Raw genomic sequence first — 17,976 nt, 5'->3', positions numbered from 1 at the left:
CCATAATGTGTGTTTAAGGGAATCACTAAACCTTTTTAATAAATCAACTGGCAAGGAAGTTATATAGCTTTCCCACATGTCATAAAATTTTTGTGGTAGTTATTCTTTATCTAATGTGGTTTCCAACCAGTCCATATTAAATAAATGAAACAAATCCCGTTTAAACAAATAATCTATGTTTAAAGTAAGGTAATGATAGTGATAAACACATAGGGCCTGATTCTGAGTAGCACAAAAAAGCGCACACAGCAACGTCTAATGGCGGTTGTCAGTCTGGGATTTTATTCAGATGCTGCTACGGACTCCCTCCCTTGTGTACATCTGTGCGGCCAAATGTGCAAGGGCCTTAGATTGTAATACTGATTGGTGCATCCTTAAACTGAGTACACACTAGACAATTAGACAATATTTTGGACGATTTGATGATTTCCAACAGATTGGAATGATAAATCGTTCAAATCGTCCAGTGTGTATGCACTATCGTGCGCTCCCATGAGTCATTTGTTGCGTCTTTTGGTCGGCCCTACATGCTACTCAAACTGAGGATGGCATTAATGATTTTTACCACATTGTGCAGTGTGTACGCTCTACCGAACGCGTTGTTCTGTACTGCCTGATGTTTATGTCAGCTCAGTCCCTCCTCAGACACTCCCTGCTCCTCCATTTTCTGGCTGGGCCGTGTCTTGTGCCGTGTGGTAGCCACATCAGATGTTAGCAGCAGCTCCACTGTGGGTAAATGATTAACGGGCAGGTAAGCAGGTGTAACCGCTGTCAGTGGATGGGGGGGCTGATCCCTACGACAGAAACTGCTATACATTGTGCACTGCAGTTTATATCATAAGGAACAGGCCCCCCTTCCTCCTCTGGACGCAGGTGTAACACCTGCTGACCTGGCTAACATCCGATGTGGCTACCACCAGAGGTTTGCAATAACAGTGAGTAATATTATCAAGGAGGATTTCCCCACTGTTTACTACACAATTATATTGAAGTCCAAAGCACCATTGAACTTGCCTGTCAACTGAGGCTAGTGATTATAATTATTTTTAAGGAGGAATGATATTTTCCATTGACTTTATTGTGTGCACCCATTTTGCCTCACTGTGTGGCTAAAAAAGTTGGATTCACTCGCTCCATACATTTCCTTTAATAATATGGACTATTAAGGATACTATTGTGTGATATTTGTATGTTTTTCATCCCTCCACTTACATAGTTATTTTTCTTTTTTCTTTTTATATTTACTTTTTTAATTATTTTTGCCTTTATTTCAGCTTTTATTTTTTTTATTTTAATTTTTTTGTTTATATTATATTTTCTTGGTATTTTAAATTTTTTTATTCATTGCATGTGATTTATTGAGGTTTTGTTTCATTTTTGGGGTGAATCAATTACATCATTACATTGCATATTGTTATTTTCTATCTACCCCTTGGAACATTTAGCATGAATATGTGACTACTTTATAGAGATGTACGCCAGGTCACTTTTGCTGGTTTTGATTTTGGATCTGTATCTGCTTCGTGCTTTGGATCTGGATCTGGTTTTGCAAAATCGCCCTTGTGTGTTTTGGTTTTAGTTTTGGATCTGAATCTGGTTTTGCAAAACCGCTCTTGTGTGTTTTGGATTTAGTTTTGGATCTGTATTTTTTTTTTAAATGATAAAACCAGCTAAAATCACACAATTTGGCCCTGTTTTTGTACCTACAGTATTATTAACCTTAATAACAATCATTTTCAGGCATTTCAAGTCAATTTTAATCACCTCACAGCTCACAATATTGTTTTCACTACTTTTCACCAATATAGGCCAAAGGCCGCAGTGAGCTGGCTGTCTAAAGTAAGCAACAGAAGCGGCACAAACACACAGTAGTTTAAAAAAAAATATACAACATCTGTGAAACATTACCACACAGCAGCGGCAGACAGGATGGTAGTTTATTAAACTATAAAAATGTCAGTCGGCATTGTGCAAAATGTAAAGAAAAGAGGTGCAAGATGGAACTGTCCATCACACCTACTCTTATGTGGGATATTAAAAAGGACATGCACAGTTTAACAAACACTGCACTTTAACGACAAGGATGAGCACTTTTGTGGCTAATGTCCTTGGTTTGTTTGGGCCCCCACAAAACAATTTTTGGAAGGACTACTTCCAATCATTTAGATGAAGGTTGATGATGAGGGTATTGGTGGTGGAGATTGCATGTGCTGGTCCAAACTGCTGGTAGCTGATACTGGACTGCTTGATATTCATTTAAAAATTTTGTTAAACAAATTGCATGAACTCGCTGCAAATTACGTAACAGGGAGAAGATACCTCGATGGTTAACCTCTACTAACTTTGGCTTCACAAATGGTACAAATGCCTTCACAATTGTCAGGATTTATGTTAAAATAATCCCACACCCAAGATGTGGCTTTTCTGGTCTTATGCCCAGGCATGGCAATGGCTTTGTTTTTATCAAGAATTGCTGCCACTGGTGGCTGATGTACACAAACAACATCCTCATCATCAACATCCTTATTAGTGTCATATAGGAAACAAATATCCCCCTCATCCTCCTTTTGCACTTCAATTGCACTTTTTGGATTTTCAATTTCTATTATTTCACCATCCGCTGTGTAACTGGGTGACGGCTGTTATACTTGCTTCCTCTATCGAAGGATTGTTTAACAGTCAATTTATTTTTTAAAATACTACTAGTAGTAATGAAAAATATCACCAATTCAGTCCTGCGACTCTAAGGGGTTTTCAGATTGACGTTCTCCACAAGTCGACCCAAGCAAGAGTCTATATCTGATAGGAGCTCAAGTAGACAAAAAAATAATTATCATAGTGTAGTATAGTAATTGAGTAATTGACAGTAATTGACAGAAGACCACCACACCCCCCACCATATGGTACTATGACCCGATGTTATTCACATTGGATCTGGACATGCTGGATGTAAGGCTAGGGGAAGAGGAAGAAGAAATTGGTGAAACTTCCAGGGTAGATTTGGTAAGTGGAAACACAGCACACACACACCATGCTCACCATGCTCAGTGTTCAACAGTTTATACAAATTGGACGCTAGATGTAATTACTTAATGCAGTCTTCCTGCCATGCCACTGTCCCTGCACCAGTAAAGTATGTCAGGTAGTACTCCCGTACTTGTTTGGCATGTGCAGAGGCAGTTGGTGCCACCCCTACTGCCACAGAAGACCACATATCCACTTCTCCTGTGTGCTCTGGGTCATCTTGTATAGCTGGGTACATAGACCTTTGCTGGTGGATTTTCTGGTAAAAGAAATTATGGAGCACACAGCATGCCATGAAGACCCAGTCGATCTTGTCCACACAAAGATTGAAGACTGTGTGGAAGATCCTGAAGCGATTGCTTAAAATCCCAAAAGCATTTTCCACAATCCTGTTTGCACATGACAGTCTGTAATTGTAAATGCGCTTCTCCTTCATCAGTCCCCTTGGCACATACAGATTCAAAATGTGTCCATGGAGTTTAAAGGCCTAGTCAGCCACAGACACAAAATGAAGCACGTGCTTTGTTTCCTCAGCAGACAGCAAGTTAAGAGTTTTGTAGATGAGCTTCTTGTAGAAAGCCGTTTGTGTGAAGGACCCACTATCCGAAGCATGACCATTCGTGCCAACGTCCACAAATAGGAATTTGTAGTCTGTATTGACCACGGCCATCATAACAATGCTGAAGAATCCTTTGTAATTAAAATAGGATCCGCTGTTGGCAGGTGGGGTTATTCTCACATGTTTCCAATCAATGGCTCCACCACAGTAAGGGATTCCTCAGCAATACTTTTCCATTCCTCCATGGTTGTAGGCAACTAAAAATACAATAAATAAACAATTGTAAATACATGCATTGAACATATGCTTAATATTTTTACAATCTGCAACACCTGGCTTCCAGGTCAAATTGGCGTCAGGCACAGCAAGCATCATAGCCGATTCTGAAGGACCAAGTGCAGTCCAACCTCTGACACCCAAGCCAAGGAGTCATCCATAGAAAGCCACTGTGCAAAACCCAAGTCACACCCTCCAGATGACTCAGGACTTTCTGGCTGCTGCACAACAAGTGCTGCAGAAACCATCTGACAAGTGGGACATTTTTGCCTCTAATATTGCTGGCAGGATGCGGAATATGTCACCTGACCAGCGTGTGGAATTTGAGCGGCTGGTGTATGAGCTTGTGGTACGCAGTATAGGTAGGCGTCTGACACCAAACACCCAAATTACAGAGCCACCACAACAACCCATAACCAGCACTCTCAACCCATTAGCAGTTATTCCCCGATCCACCTATCAGTCTGTCATATTTGGTGACATTTACACAGGCATGTTACAATACCCTGAACCCTCACCTGATGAGGGACATTTTTACAATTTATAGTTTTTAAAGCTTAATTATTGCTAAAAAAGGACCCTTTTGTCGACAAGTTTCATCATGCGCAAAAACATTTTCTAGTCTATGATATATGTTGTTCCCACCAATCAGTTAGGAAACAAATGACAGTTAAAGGGCTCGATTGGAGCAACATATATGTTAGACCACAAAGGTTGCTGAGCATGACGAAACTTGTTGACAATTGATCCCCAAAAATTAAAGTTTGTAAAAGCAGTGCAAATTGTTCTTGGCCTGTAATATATTTTATATTGTATTTTAGTACTTTGTTCTATTCTGCACTTTATAAATTAAAAACAGAAAATAACTAAATAAAAACTTTTTATGCATGTTTATATGCTTGTATGTTGCACATTTGTCGACAATTATTATTATTTATTTATTAACAGTTTTATATAGCGCAGCATATTCTGTTGCGCTTTACAATTTGAAACAACATTGATACAACAAGACTGGGTTATAAGAGACAGATATAAAGGGAAAAGGGCCCTGCTTGCACGTTTGCAATCTATAGGCAAATAGGTGTTGATACCCAAGCATAGGCGCTACATATTGCAAATTGATCCACACAGATTACAGAGGTTCTTGGTGAGCTGTAAGATTCAGTCACACTGGAAAGTTGGCCTAGGGATATGAGGATATGAAATTGAAGAAAGAGAAAATGTGATATGTGTATATTGTAAGAATGGAGTTAGATAGGGAAACTTTGAAGGTTATGAGGGGGATTCTGGAATCTGATAAGCTTGTCTGAAGAGGTGAGTTTTCAGAAAACGTTTAAATGTTTTGAGACTAGTGGAAAGTCTTATTGTGCATGGGACGATATTCCACAAGGTGGGTGCAGCCCGACAAAAGTCCTATAACCATGATGGGAGCAAGTAATGTAGTAGTTTTATGTGTGAATGTAAGTATTTTATATTGAACACGGTAGAAGACTGGTAGCCAATGGAGGCACTGACAGAGTGGATCAGCAGACAATGAAAGTTTGGCATGAAAGATCAGCCTCGCAGCTGCATTCATAATGGATTGTAGCTGCCAGAGACTGTTTTTAGGAAGACCAGTAAAGAGACTATTGCAATAGTCAATGGATTAGAGATTTTGCAGTTTCTTGTGTAAGCTATGGTTGAATTTTGGCTATGTTTTTTAGATGTATGTAACAGGATTTTGAGACAGATTGAATGTAGGGAACAAAGGACATTTCAGAGTCAAGGATGACACCTAGGCAGCGAGATTGTTGGGTGGGGTTGATTGTCGAGTTGTCAACAGTGATAGAGATATCAGGTTGGTGACTACTATTGACCGGTAGAAATATAATTAATTCTGTTTTGGATATATTAAGTTTGAGGTGGTGAGATGCCATCCAAGATGAAATGGCAGAAAGACATTCAGTCACATGGACCAGCACAGATGGTGACAAATCTGGGAAGGATAGGTAGATTTGAGTATCGTCCGCATACAGATGATACTGAAAACAAAAAAAGCTGATTAGTTTGCCAAGAGAGATGGTATAGATTGAGAAGAGCAGAGGACCTAAGACTGAGCCTTGCGGTACTCCAACTGATAGAGGTAGCGAAGTGGAGGTAGAATCAGAAAAGCAAACAGTGAAAGAGTGATTAGATAGCTGGGATTAGAACCAAAAAAGGGCTGAGTCTTGAAGACCTAGGAATTGTAGTGTTTGTACGAGAAGACAGTGACAACAGTGTCAAAGGCAGCAGAGAGATCTAGAAGAGTTAGAAGTGAGTAATGTCCTTTGGTCTTGGCAGTGACCAGGTCATTTATTACCTTAGTCAGTACTGTCTCTGTGGAGTGTTGGGGATGAAAGCCTGACTGATGTGGGTCCAATAAGTTGTGGGTGTTAAGAAAGTGTGTAAGGCGAGTGCAGGCAAGTCTCTCCAGTAGCTTGGAGGGGCAAGGGAGCTGAGAGATAGGATGGTAATTTGAGAGAGAGTTAGGGTCAGAATTTTGTTTCTTCAAAATGTGAGTGATCACTGCATTCTTGAACAGTGATGGAAAGATAACAGTAGAGAAGGAGAGATTACAGATTTTAGTTAAGGGTGCGATGAGCACAGGAGACAGAGCTTTACTGATTTGTGAGGGTATATGTTCAAGAGGAGAGGTAGTAGAGTAGGAGGATGAGAAGAGTGTAGATATTTCATCTTCATTAGTGGGGTCAAATTAAGAGAATGTGCCAGCAGGTTCAGGTATGGAATTAAACAGGTCATTGACAGAGGAAGAGCCCATCATTTAATTTTTTTATATTATCTATCTTATCCTTGAAATAGGAAACAAGATCTTGTGCACTTATAGTAGAAAGAGGGTTGGGTGAGGTAGGGGTCAAAGTGATTTAAATGTATTGGGGTTAGAGGCTTGGGCAGAGATGGCAGATTGGAAATATGTTTGTTTGGCAGTATCCAGTGTATTACAATAAGATTGGTAGAAAGTCTTATATGTGAGGAAATCACATATAAGACTTTAGTATGAGATTTGTGCCACTGACGTTCTACTGTACGTGAGAGTTTTTGTAGGTGTTATGTCAATTTGGAATGACACGGTTGACGTCTAAGTCTACGAGGAGTGTGATTGGTAGCTGGAGCTACTTCATCAAGGGCTAGTTCTAGAGTCTGGTTCAGCTGTAATACAGCAGTCTCTGGAGAAGTGAACTTTGAAATTGGTAAGAGTAATTATTGCAGAGAGGTGGCTAGTTGTTGAAACTTAATAGCATTAATATCTCTGCGGGTTTGAGGAGGCTTGGTTGATTTGATTGACATTGATGTTGATGTAATGGAGGAGAGAGTGCAGGTGATAAGATTAAGATCTGAGAGAGGGAAAGGAGAATTTATGAAATCAGAAACTGAGCATAGTCCTGGTGAATACAAGATCAAGGCAGTGACCATCCTGATGAGTAGAGGCATGAGGAGATTGTGGACTGTCAATCGGGATATTGAAATCACCCTTGATGATGGTGGAGATGTCAGAGGATAGGAAGTGAGGGAGCCAGTCAGAAAAAATGTTCCAGAAATTGATTGGGTGGTCCAGGTGGGTGATAGATAGCAGCAATGAGCAGAGAGAAAGGCGGCGAAAGTCCTAATAGAATGTACTTCAAATGATGTAAATGTGAGTTATGGTACCTGTGGGAGAACTGTGTATGTAAAAGATTGGGACAGTAATTTTCCTACACCACCTCATTTACTGGTGCCAGGCCTGGAGGTGTGGATGAAGTGTAGGCCACCGTGTGAGAGTGCTGCAGGGGAGGAAGTGTCTGATTGTGTGAGCCAGAAGGTTGAGGTTATTTGAAATAAAGAGATCATGGATGGATGTTAGTATGTTGCAGACAGAACGTGCATTCCATAAGGCACATTTAAGTGTTTTGGAGGGTGATGGGAGGCATATGATGTGTCTAAGGTTTGCTGGATTTATATTCTGTTGTGAGTGGGTCATGTAAATAGGGCCAGGATTTGATGATATGTCACCAGCTAAAAGAAGTAGAATTACATTTTCACCAAATGTCAGCAACAACCCATGCAATCCACACATGCAAAGAAATCAAACCATAGATGTCCATAAAGTAAGTTATGTGTAATAATGTGAAATGACAGAGGGAAAAAATATTGAACACATGAGGAAAGGGTGGTGCAAAAAAGCATGGAAAGCCAAGACACCAGTTGAAGTCTATCAGTAATTAGAAAGCAATCCTGCCCCTTGTCAGTGCAAATTAATATAAAATGTTTCAATCCCAACTGATGGCCTATAAAAAGGTGTCTCCTTACCAAAGTGTCACACAAGAAACATCTCATGATGGGTAAAAGCAAATAGCTCTCTCAAGACCTTTGCAACCTTATTGTTGCAAAATATACTGATGGCATTGGTTACAGAAGGATTTCTAAACTTCTGAATGTTCCAGTGAGCTCTGTTGGAGCCATAATCTGGAAGTGGAAACAACATCATTTCCCCATAAAACGGCCACGACCAGGTGCTCCTTGCAAGATTTCTGACAAACGAGTGAAAAGAATTATCAGAAGAGTTGTCCAAGAGCCAAGTACCACTTGTGCAGAGGTTTAGAAAGACCTGGAATTAGCAGGTACATTTGTTTCAAAGTAAACAATAAGTAATGCACTGAACCGCCATGGCCTGTATGCACGCTCACCATGCAAGACTCCATTGCTGAAGAAAAAGCATGTTGAAGCTCATTTAAAGTTTACTGCACAACATTTGGACAAGCCTGTGAAATACTGAGACTAAAATTGAACTCTTTGGATGCCAGAATACACACCATGTTTGGAGGAGAATTGGCACTGCACATCACCCCACAAACATCATACCAACAGTGAAGTTTGGAGGTGGGAACATCATGGTGTAGGGCTCTTTTTCAGCATATGGTACTGGCATACTTCATATAACTGAAGGAAAAATGAATGGACAAATGTACCAAGACATTCATGATAAAAATTTGTTGCCATGTACCAGGATACTGAAGATGAAACGAGGGTGACATTTCAGCAAGACAATGATCCTAAACACACAGCCAAGGACACTCTCAATCGGTTTTAGAGAAAGAAAATAAAAAGCTGATAGAATGGCCAAGCCAATCACCTGACTTGCATGCAATTGAAAATCTATGGAAAGAACTAAAGATCAGAGGGTTCATTCAGACCCGCTCGCGAGCGCAGGACGCTCGCAAGCGGGTCGATGGTACCCAAATGTGCATGCACACGATGGAGGGAGCTCCGTAGTGCGCATGAGCGAGACCCGGCGAGCGACGAGGAAGCCGTCGCTCGGGGTCTCGCACCAAAGGGGGCGTGCTGTCGATGGTGAGTGACAGCACGCCCCCTTTGGTGGGTGTGCCGGGGGCGTGGCTGCCAGACGGAGGTGTTTCCATGGGAACGCCTACCGTCTGGGTCCGGCCCCACTGACATCACTAGTGATGTCAGTGGGAGTGATTTTGCCTCTGATAGAGCCAAAATCACTAAAAGGCTTGCGGCAACGAGACCCTACTGCAGGGTCTCGTCGCAAGCCCGATGGTCGCGATGGTCTTGACCATCGCGACCATCATCATGGACGCTCGCATAAGCTGTGGGTGGTAACCCACAGCTATGCGAGCATCCAAAAGGCCGCTCCAAGAATAGGTAGGAGGGCCCTGATTCAGAGAGAGCGATCTGGTCAGAGCGTCCGGCTCTGAATCAGGCCCAGAGTTCATAGAAGAGGTCCATGGAACCTTCAAACTTTGAAGACTGTTTGTGAGGAAGAATGGGCCAAAATCACACCTGAGCTATGCATGCGACTAGTTTTTCCATACAGGAGGCGTCTTGAAGCTGTCATTACAGTACCAACATTATTTAATAAATTGCTATTTATTTGTGATTCCTGCAGTATAAATCATTTTGACAGCCTGTGCAGCCCTACTTATTTCTCTATTACCTGTATCGCATTAATGTTGTATAGATACCTTATTGGGGTTAGCTGCTTCCTGTGTGTACTTTTACAGACCACTCTTATAGCACCTAATTTCCTTCTTTCTGATATTTTGCCAATGATGTTTTACTTTTCGGGAGCGTTTTAGAGACATATCTATAGTGTGCCATAGTTGAGATTGTAGTTGACACTATGGGCCATATTCAATTAGGCTGTGAAAAGCTGTTATCGGCGATCATTTATCGCCGATTACATCATTTTCACCGTTATCACTTTTCCCCATATTCATTTTCAAAGACTTTTCACAGGTGCGAAAAGTCTTTGTCAAAAACTGGGGATAACTTTTCACCTTAGAATAGGTGGCGATAAAAAGTGCAGAATTGAGGTTTTGGGGTGCAGACTTAAAAAAAAAAGTACCCTGCACCCCTTGGAATGTCCCCTAAAAGTAATCTGTGTTAAAAAAAATTAAAAAGTGCCATAGGATACCCCAAAAAAGTGGTTTCTTTTTGTGGGCAAAAAATAAATGTTGGGGACAAACTTATAAACTAGCAAAATAGACTCAGGGGGGTCCCTAAGTATGCGGCAGGTGTTTTTTTGGTTGCGGTTGGTTGCGGCAGGTGGAATTAAAAATATGCAAGCAACCATTTTCATGTGCCCCAAATTTGATGGGACTAGTTATTTAAAAAAGAAAATTAAGCTAAATTATTCACCACTTTTTAAAAGGCGCATTAATGCACCTGTAGAGATCGTTTAAAAACCCTAAATACCTTTAGCAGTGCTTTTCGGGGTACCCATAGTTATCCCCCATGTTAGTGCATCTTTTGGGGGGTGACAGGCTGATTTCCCCAAAAGTGACAGGACTTTTCACTACTTATCTTTCTGCTGTGTTCCGTTTTTGCTAATTCCAAATTGAATAAGGGGATATGCAGGCACGTGCCCGATACTTTATCCCCAACAAAAGTTCAGATGAAGGTGAAAGGTCCGGCAATATACTTTTCGCCTTTAATTGAATATGGCCCTATGGGTTATAAACACTAAAGTATGGGTTTTTAGAATGAAGATGTTGCCCACAGCAACCAATCAGATTCTACTTTTATCTTATTGGAGGTGCTAGATAAATATAGAAACTGATTGGTTGCTATGGGCAACATCTCTACTTCTAAAAACCCGCATTTTAGTAAATATACCCCTAAGAAGAAAGAGTAGCTGGAGCCACATGATCAAGGGCTAATGCTTCCACATCAGGATAGGAGAATGAAGAAAATGGGGATAGAAGTTGTTAGAGTGAGTTGATGAAAGCTATGGGAGCTGAGATGATGCTTAGTTGAGTTAGAGTGTGTAGTTATTATACCCGATCACATTCTCTCCCTGCTTTCATTCTAAAAAATGTACTTTGAAACCCTCTTCTTTATTAGAGCCAACCCTAATCCTCCCTGTACTACTCACCCTGGTACATCCTTGTCACAATCCCCTCTCTGAGCCACACTCGCTCCTCTTGGTCCATTTGGTCCATTTATACCCTACAGGTTATTAGTTCCCTCAGGAGCAGGGTTCTCTCTTCCCCTTGTTTCACATCTGCAGTTATTTTAGTCTTTGTGTATGAATGTATCTCTATGTATGCATGTGTTGTGTGTATACCACCCTGTTTTCCCCACTGTCCACAGCTGCAGAGCACCAACCACAATAGTACAAATAGTATTACAACAAATAATTAACAACATTTAAATGTTAGCTTAAAAAAAATCATATAGGCAGGAAAATGTATATTTATTATTTTGCTTCTCATTTATTTCATTATTGTTGTTTGCCTTTGTCCATAAAGTGAACTTTAATTTTTTGTTTTATAATGATATATTTATCACTGCTCTCCTCTTTTTCCTCCAGATGGTTCCCCTACTCCTCGTCCACATCACTTTCTTCATACTCCATTTCTTCATTAACTATTAAAATAGAAAATAGAAACAGTAATGGATAATAAGCAGCCCACAATTAGTTATCTAGGGGTCTATTTATCAAAGTAGCCAGAAAAGAAATATCATAATGTACAGTATTTGTCTATGTGTTGCAGTATTAGGATAACGGGAACCCACTTCTATTTGTAAACAGTAATCAGTATTAATGTGTACTGGTAAAATGAGACCTCGGGCAGGATGCATGACACATCACATCCCACCACCCTTCCCATGCATGCCGGCGTTACCACTGCCAATATACATAACAAACACCACAAAGGACCACTCACTTGGTAAGAGCAGCCCTTTGTGATGGAGGGACTTCCGGGTCTATAAATCAGAAGCCCCTCTGGCGTCCATCTGCGCATGTACAAATGAGCATTGCTCACATATGCACAGTGGGCATTGCAGGGTTAGCTCAGTCCATCACACAGAAGTACACAAGAGGAACGCTCAAGCTGACATTTGCATAGTTTTGCACTTGTGAATCTGTGAGAAATGGCGGCTGTACATGAACTGTGTGTCCTCTGTGTCAGGCCAGGATATTAGGGCAGATTGTGTCTGTCCTGTGATCCTTAGTTTTTACTTAATTAATCTAGTTATTGTTACCTGGTGTCGTGTCAGAGCCGGACTCTATGTCCCTGTATGGCATTCTCTCCAGTCTGCTTTGCATACAACTGCTCAGTGGCAGAACACAGAAAGGAACCATGGGGTCTCCCCATTTTATAGGATTTCAAAACCAATATATAGGGTAACATTATATAATAGGGCAGCCTATTGTATTACAGTATAGCACAGCCACACAGGGCAGCAAATATCACAATACAATATAGCAAAGCAGGTGTAAAGCGGCCCATACATGGGGCGATTTTACACATGATATGCACGATTTCAATCGATCGCAATGATCAATCGTGCATATAGGGTCTGATTCAGAGCCGAACGCTCTGACCAGAGCGCTCGCTCTGAATCAGGGCCCTCCTCCATAAAAATGGAGCGGCCTCCTGGCCGCTCGCATAGCTGTGGGTGACCACCCACAGCATATGCGAGCGTCCATGATGATGGTCGCGATGGTCTTGACATCACGACCATCGGGCTTGCGATGGAGACCCTGCGGTAGGGTCTCGCTGCCGCAAGCCCTGGAGTGATTTTGGCTCTATCAGAGCCAAAATCACTCCCACTGACATCACTAGTGATGTCAGTGGGGCCGGCTTCAGACGGTAGGCGTTCCCATGGGAACGCCTCCGTCTGGCAGGCACGCCCCCGGCACGCCCACCAAAGGGGGCATGCTGTCAATCAACATCGACAGCACGCCCCCTTTGGTGCGAGACCCGGAGCGATGGAGAGCCCGTCGCTCGCCGGGTCTCGCGCATGCGCACGACGGAGCTCCCTCTGTCGTGCGCATGCGCAGTGGGGGAACATCGACCCGCTTGCGAGCGTCCTGCGCTCATGAGCGGGTCTGAATGACCCCCATAGTGTGGGTTTTTTGCCATGCTGTACGATAGCGATGCACGTCCACACCGTTGTACATCGGCATCGTAGATCTTATGGAAAAACCATAAGATCTGCAATCCATCATGATGTTAAATATGTAAACGAAGCATCTTGTCAGATGCATCGTTTACCATTCACAACAGCATGCGATGCATCGGGCTAAATTTGAAAACGTACCTAGTACGTTTTCAAATCGCACCGTGTATGGGCCGCTTAACTGTGTTGTACTTTTCACTTTACATTCCCTACAAACGAGGGTTTAGGATAAAATGGATACAACTTATTATTACTTATTTGGCTTTATTAATATATCACATCTCTGTCTATTAATGTATCAATAAAATAATAATTATATTGGGAAGTAATATAGTAATAAATAATATACGTTTTATCTAGAGAAATCAACTGTTACATTATTTGTACATGATAGTAACTTACCTGAAGTAAATGGATAAAGCCAGTAAAGCCACAACAAATGTTATGAGGATAGATATGTAAATTGCTGCTATCCCCTCCATTGGAGATTATGGGCAACTATGCAAGAAACAAACAGGTTAGGTGAATAAACTCCATTTGTAGCCATGTCACACATATCAATCCCTTTTATATATAACAATTATAAGAGCAAAAGAGCTGCTTCTGTAACATGAGAAGTGTTGTTGATATATGTAATAAGTAAAATAAGTCAGCATGGTACACCTGGTATAATCTCTGAGCTAACACTCTGGGCCTGCTAGCTATATATGGGATCCAGCAGGGGTGGTTATAGAGAGGAGGGGGCCGTGTGAGGTCATTTATGTATTATATTATCATATAACTAATCCCTAGACACAAGTGAGTCATCATCCCAAAAACAAACACCACCCTAATTCTTTTCTCACACAATATTCAATATTATATCACTCAGTGTATTACTGTATACCTGTGTAAGCTTTTGTTATATTGTATAGTAAGTTATCTACAATGTACTTTGTATCTTGATATCTGCTGGTGTATGCATGTGTCTGTGGCTCTATTTTGCCAAATATAATGATTTAGTTCTGCTTAGTAAATAACTATAATGACCACTTACCTACAGTTGTCTGAATTGCTTCTCCTTTGCTAATATCAAATTATTAAAAAATGTTGATAAAAAGAACAACCTGAATATACGTCTCACTCCACTGAATACTACCTTTCAAAAGACTGAAACTGATGACGTCTGTGACATCACCCTGGGCCACAGCTCCATTATGACAGGTCATGTGATGTAATAATGATAACTAGGAAGTGGCTAGGACCTTATTTGAAAAAATTAATGCAGTGTTTAAAAATTATATATATATATTATGTATATATATAAAAAAGTGTCAAAAAATATCTCCATCTAGTGTATCATATTATAAATATAACCCAAACATGTGTCCACCACCATAAATCTATCCAATTGGAAGTGTACCGGATTTATAATAGGTTATCAACAGGTTCCTTTTTCCTTAACTAGCATTACAAACTCTTCCTTAAACCGTCATTTACTCTCTGGGGTATCCAAAAATAAAAACAATACAATATAGAGTAATATTGTTTTATAATAAGTGACTAGGGGCTCTATTTACTACAATCCGCATATTGAATGCGGATTGTAGTGTGATATTACCGAGTGAATTCGCATTGCGAATTCAGGCAATATCACAGGGATTTACTATAAATCCCTTGCAGGGACAGAGCTTGCAATAAAGCTCTGTCCCTGCGGATCCCATCCGCACTCTAGTCGCGGTATTTTCAGAAAAAATACCGCGACTAAGAGCCCGCGCATGCGCCGACCCACCGTCGCTGCTACCCCCCCATCTGTGCTAAGCCCCGCCCCCCGCGATCGCAGACCCCCGCGACCCCCCCTCCCCCCCCTCCGTGACCCCACCTCCCTTCATTACACTTACCTGCATCCTCCTGGCCTCCGGTGATCTTCTCCGGGCTTCCCGATCAGGTGATCTCCCATACTGCACTGGGGCCCGATCACCTGATGTCCGGCAGCAGTGCACTGTGGGAGACCAGCTGACCGGAGAGGAGCCATCACCGGAGGCCCGATCACCGGTCCCTGGATTCAGGTAAGTAAGAAAAAAATGTTTCATTTTTTTTTTTCTTTTTTTTACATCAATCAGCTTGCTGTCTATTTAGACCACATAGCTGATTACTGGTACCGGCTCCCGGCTCTGCTCTCTCTGCTCTCTGCTCTAGAGCAGAGTGGGAGCCCGGTAACCGGGGGAGACCCTGGATAACGCCACCTCCAGGTGGTGTTATTATTACAGTGCTTCCCCCGGTATTTTTTTACAATATTTTTTTACAATGCCAAGAATTAATTCATCTTCATAATGTGCTGAAAAACAACACTGTAATCCCAAAATATCCCTGCATTGACAAAATGCAAAATTACACATGTGATTCAGTCACCAAGCTGAAAAACTGTATATTCAGTACATACCTCCCAACTGTCCTGTTTCCAGCAAGACAGTCCCATGTTTTGGGGACTGTCCTTGTGTCCCACCCATGAGCAGTTGGGGACACTCAAGCACCACCGCAGCTCTGCTCTGCTTAGCAGAGAGCAGCGGTGCCATGAAGCTGAATGGATGCCGCATGCATGAGTGCGTCATCCATTTAGTGCAGGAAGAGGGCTGGGGAGAGCCTAACAGTTGACAAGCGGTGTCTGTAGGAAGCACCGGTCTCAATGGTTGCCCCTTTGGCTAGGCTGCACCGGTTACTAAATCTTACCAAAGCCTTAACCGGTCCTGGCAGCTGGTGAGGCCAGGGTATCTGCGTCCACCGATGTAGACCTTGACTTCGTCCCGCCTGGGAAACGTTGGCGACACCACCCTGTTCTCGGGAATGCTGCTCAGCCGCAAAAATCCTGTTTTTCATCTCAGTTTGGGGAGCTTCCTAATTGAAATTCAGATAAGCTTTAAAGATTTTTTATTTGTTACACACATTTTGAATTCGAGCACTTGCACTTTTATTGAAATTACTACGCTATCAGGCGCATGTTCTGTCCAAACCTCTTGTCAGATTCATTCATCTGGCTGCCAAACGTAATTACAGAAAGACTGCTGCCACCTTTACTGAAGGGATTTGTGTTTCCACTACTTCTATTGGATTCAAGTTTTAATCTTTCTTGATGACACTTTTTTATTTGCATAAAAATTACCTGGGGTATTAATTCGTGTGCTATCCTTAACCACTATTTATATATAAATAGAAACCAACGGAACGGCGGCACTCAATGCATAAATGAAGACTCTGCACGCAAGGTTAGTTACCAATGTTTCAATACATAACGTATTTTCCTCTTACCAACTTATATCCCCTTCCAGACTATACATGATGCCGAGAGGCCGGCAGGTCCTGACAAGCATGGTGACGTCATCAGCAATGCACCGTCATTGAGTTTGAGACATGTGATCTCCTAAAAGTGCAGGGATAGGTGAACATGTTGCTAAGATACAGACAGGATAAAAACAGGATATAAACATATGTCCAAAGTCCCACAGAGTCTGCAGGGAGATCCGTGATAAATGGTCCCCTGCTATAGAAAATAGTAGATCCAAAATGTACATAACAGGATACCTATAATACAGCCACATTAATGAATACTAGCAAAAACTGGCAAACAAAGTAAGTCTTATTCCAAGGTACAGAACTATGTAGCTACACTAGAGAAAATTAATACTTACCACATGACCTGCATCCATGGTGCAAAATTTTATTTGTACCTAGTGCATACAAAACATGCTTACATAAGCAATCTAATTAATAAGGTCATAAGACCTAAAAGATATAATCTAAGCTAAAAGCTGGAAGTGCTGACAATGCTGCAAAAAGGGGAAGAAAATGAAAAAAAGGAAAAAAAAAGGGTAAAAACGGAAAAAAGAAGGGAGAAAAAATTAAAAATGAATGCTTAAAGGAAACAAGATAAGCCAAGGTTCTCATTCAGGCCTTTAGGCGAAAGTGTCTCAAAACGATGAATCCACCTGTTTGCTGGGTGTTGGATTTTACTCCGGTCTATGTGATTTTTGTCACATTTGGCGCCCGAACAAGGACCTTGCTGGATACTACTACGCAGCAAGAGCCCGAATACAGTGACCGTATCCACTCACTACAGCAGTGAGAGACGCATTGCAGGACGCTACCTTCTCCGCAGCGGCTTGGTGAGTCTGAGTCGCATTACTAGCAGCTAGGTAGGTGAATGTGGCAGGCCAGCCATAAAATGCCAGTTCACAGTGATAATCTGTCCATGTGTATATGCAAACTGTGCACAATAAAAAACTGCTTAATTCCTGTGTATGGGGATGAGAGCCCAGGGAATGTGGTGCAGTTTTAAGGGAAGCCAGCTGATAAAGATTGCTTGCAAGAGAGAGTTAATTAAGCCTGCTATATTTATCCACAAAGTGGAAAAGCAGTGTAATATGAAGGAGATTTTGAAAAGTTTTGCGGAACTGGCTGCAGGGCAGCATCCTCTGGCTGCTGGGCAGCAAACTCAGTACAGTTCTACTTGCTGAATTATAGGAAATAAGAATAGATGAGCAGGAGAGGGAGATGTTACAAAAGCTTACACCAACAGATGATATTGAGGCATTTTTGTGCACCTTTGAATGGTGTTTGCTTAAAATGGCCAGAGGAGGAGTGGGCTGCCAGATTAGTTCCCTGTCTCACAGGGGAGACACAAAGAGCATATGTTA

At 41.7% G+C, this 17,976-nt stretch overlaps 1 long non-coding RNA gene across 2 annotated transcripts in view; it reads left to right on the top strand.

Annotated features, from left to right (window-relative positions):
• LOC148508647 (uncharacterized) overlaps positions 1–17,976 on the top strand; it is a 129,428-nt gene that overhangs the window by 77,362 nt on the left and 34,090 nt on the right. The window contains exon 2 of one of the 2 annotated variants that reach the window (XR_015869562.1): positions 16,497–16,548. The exons of the other annotated variant lie outside the window; for it this stretch is intronic. This is a non-coding gene — a long non-coding RNA (uncharacterized LOC148508647). The remainder of the gene's footprint in view (positions 1–16,496; positions 16,549–17,976) is intronic. 2 annotated transcript variants of the gene reach the window in all.

This window comes from Taudactylus pleione, unplaced genomic scaffold, assembly GCF_031769625.1.
Source record: "Taudactylus pleione unplaced genomic scaffold, aTauple2 ptg000352l, whole genome shotgun sequence".
NCBI lineage: Eukaryota > Metazoa > Chordata > Amphibia > Anura > Myobatrachidae > Taudactylus > Taudactylus pleione.
Note: the sequence above shows the minus strand (reverse complement) of the source record. Positions and strands in the feature narration are given on the sequence as shown.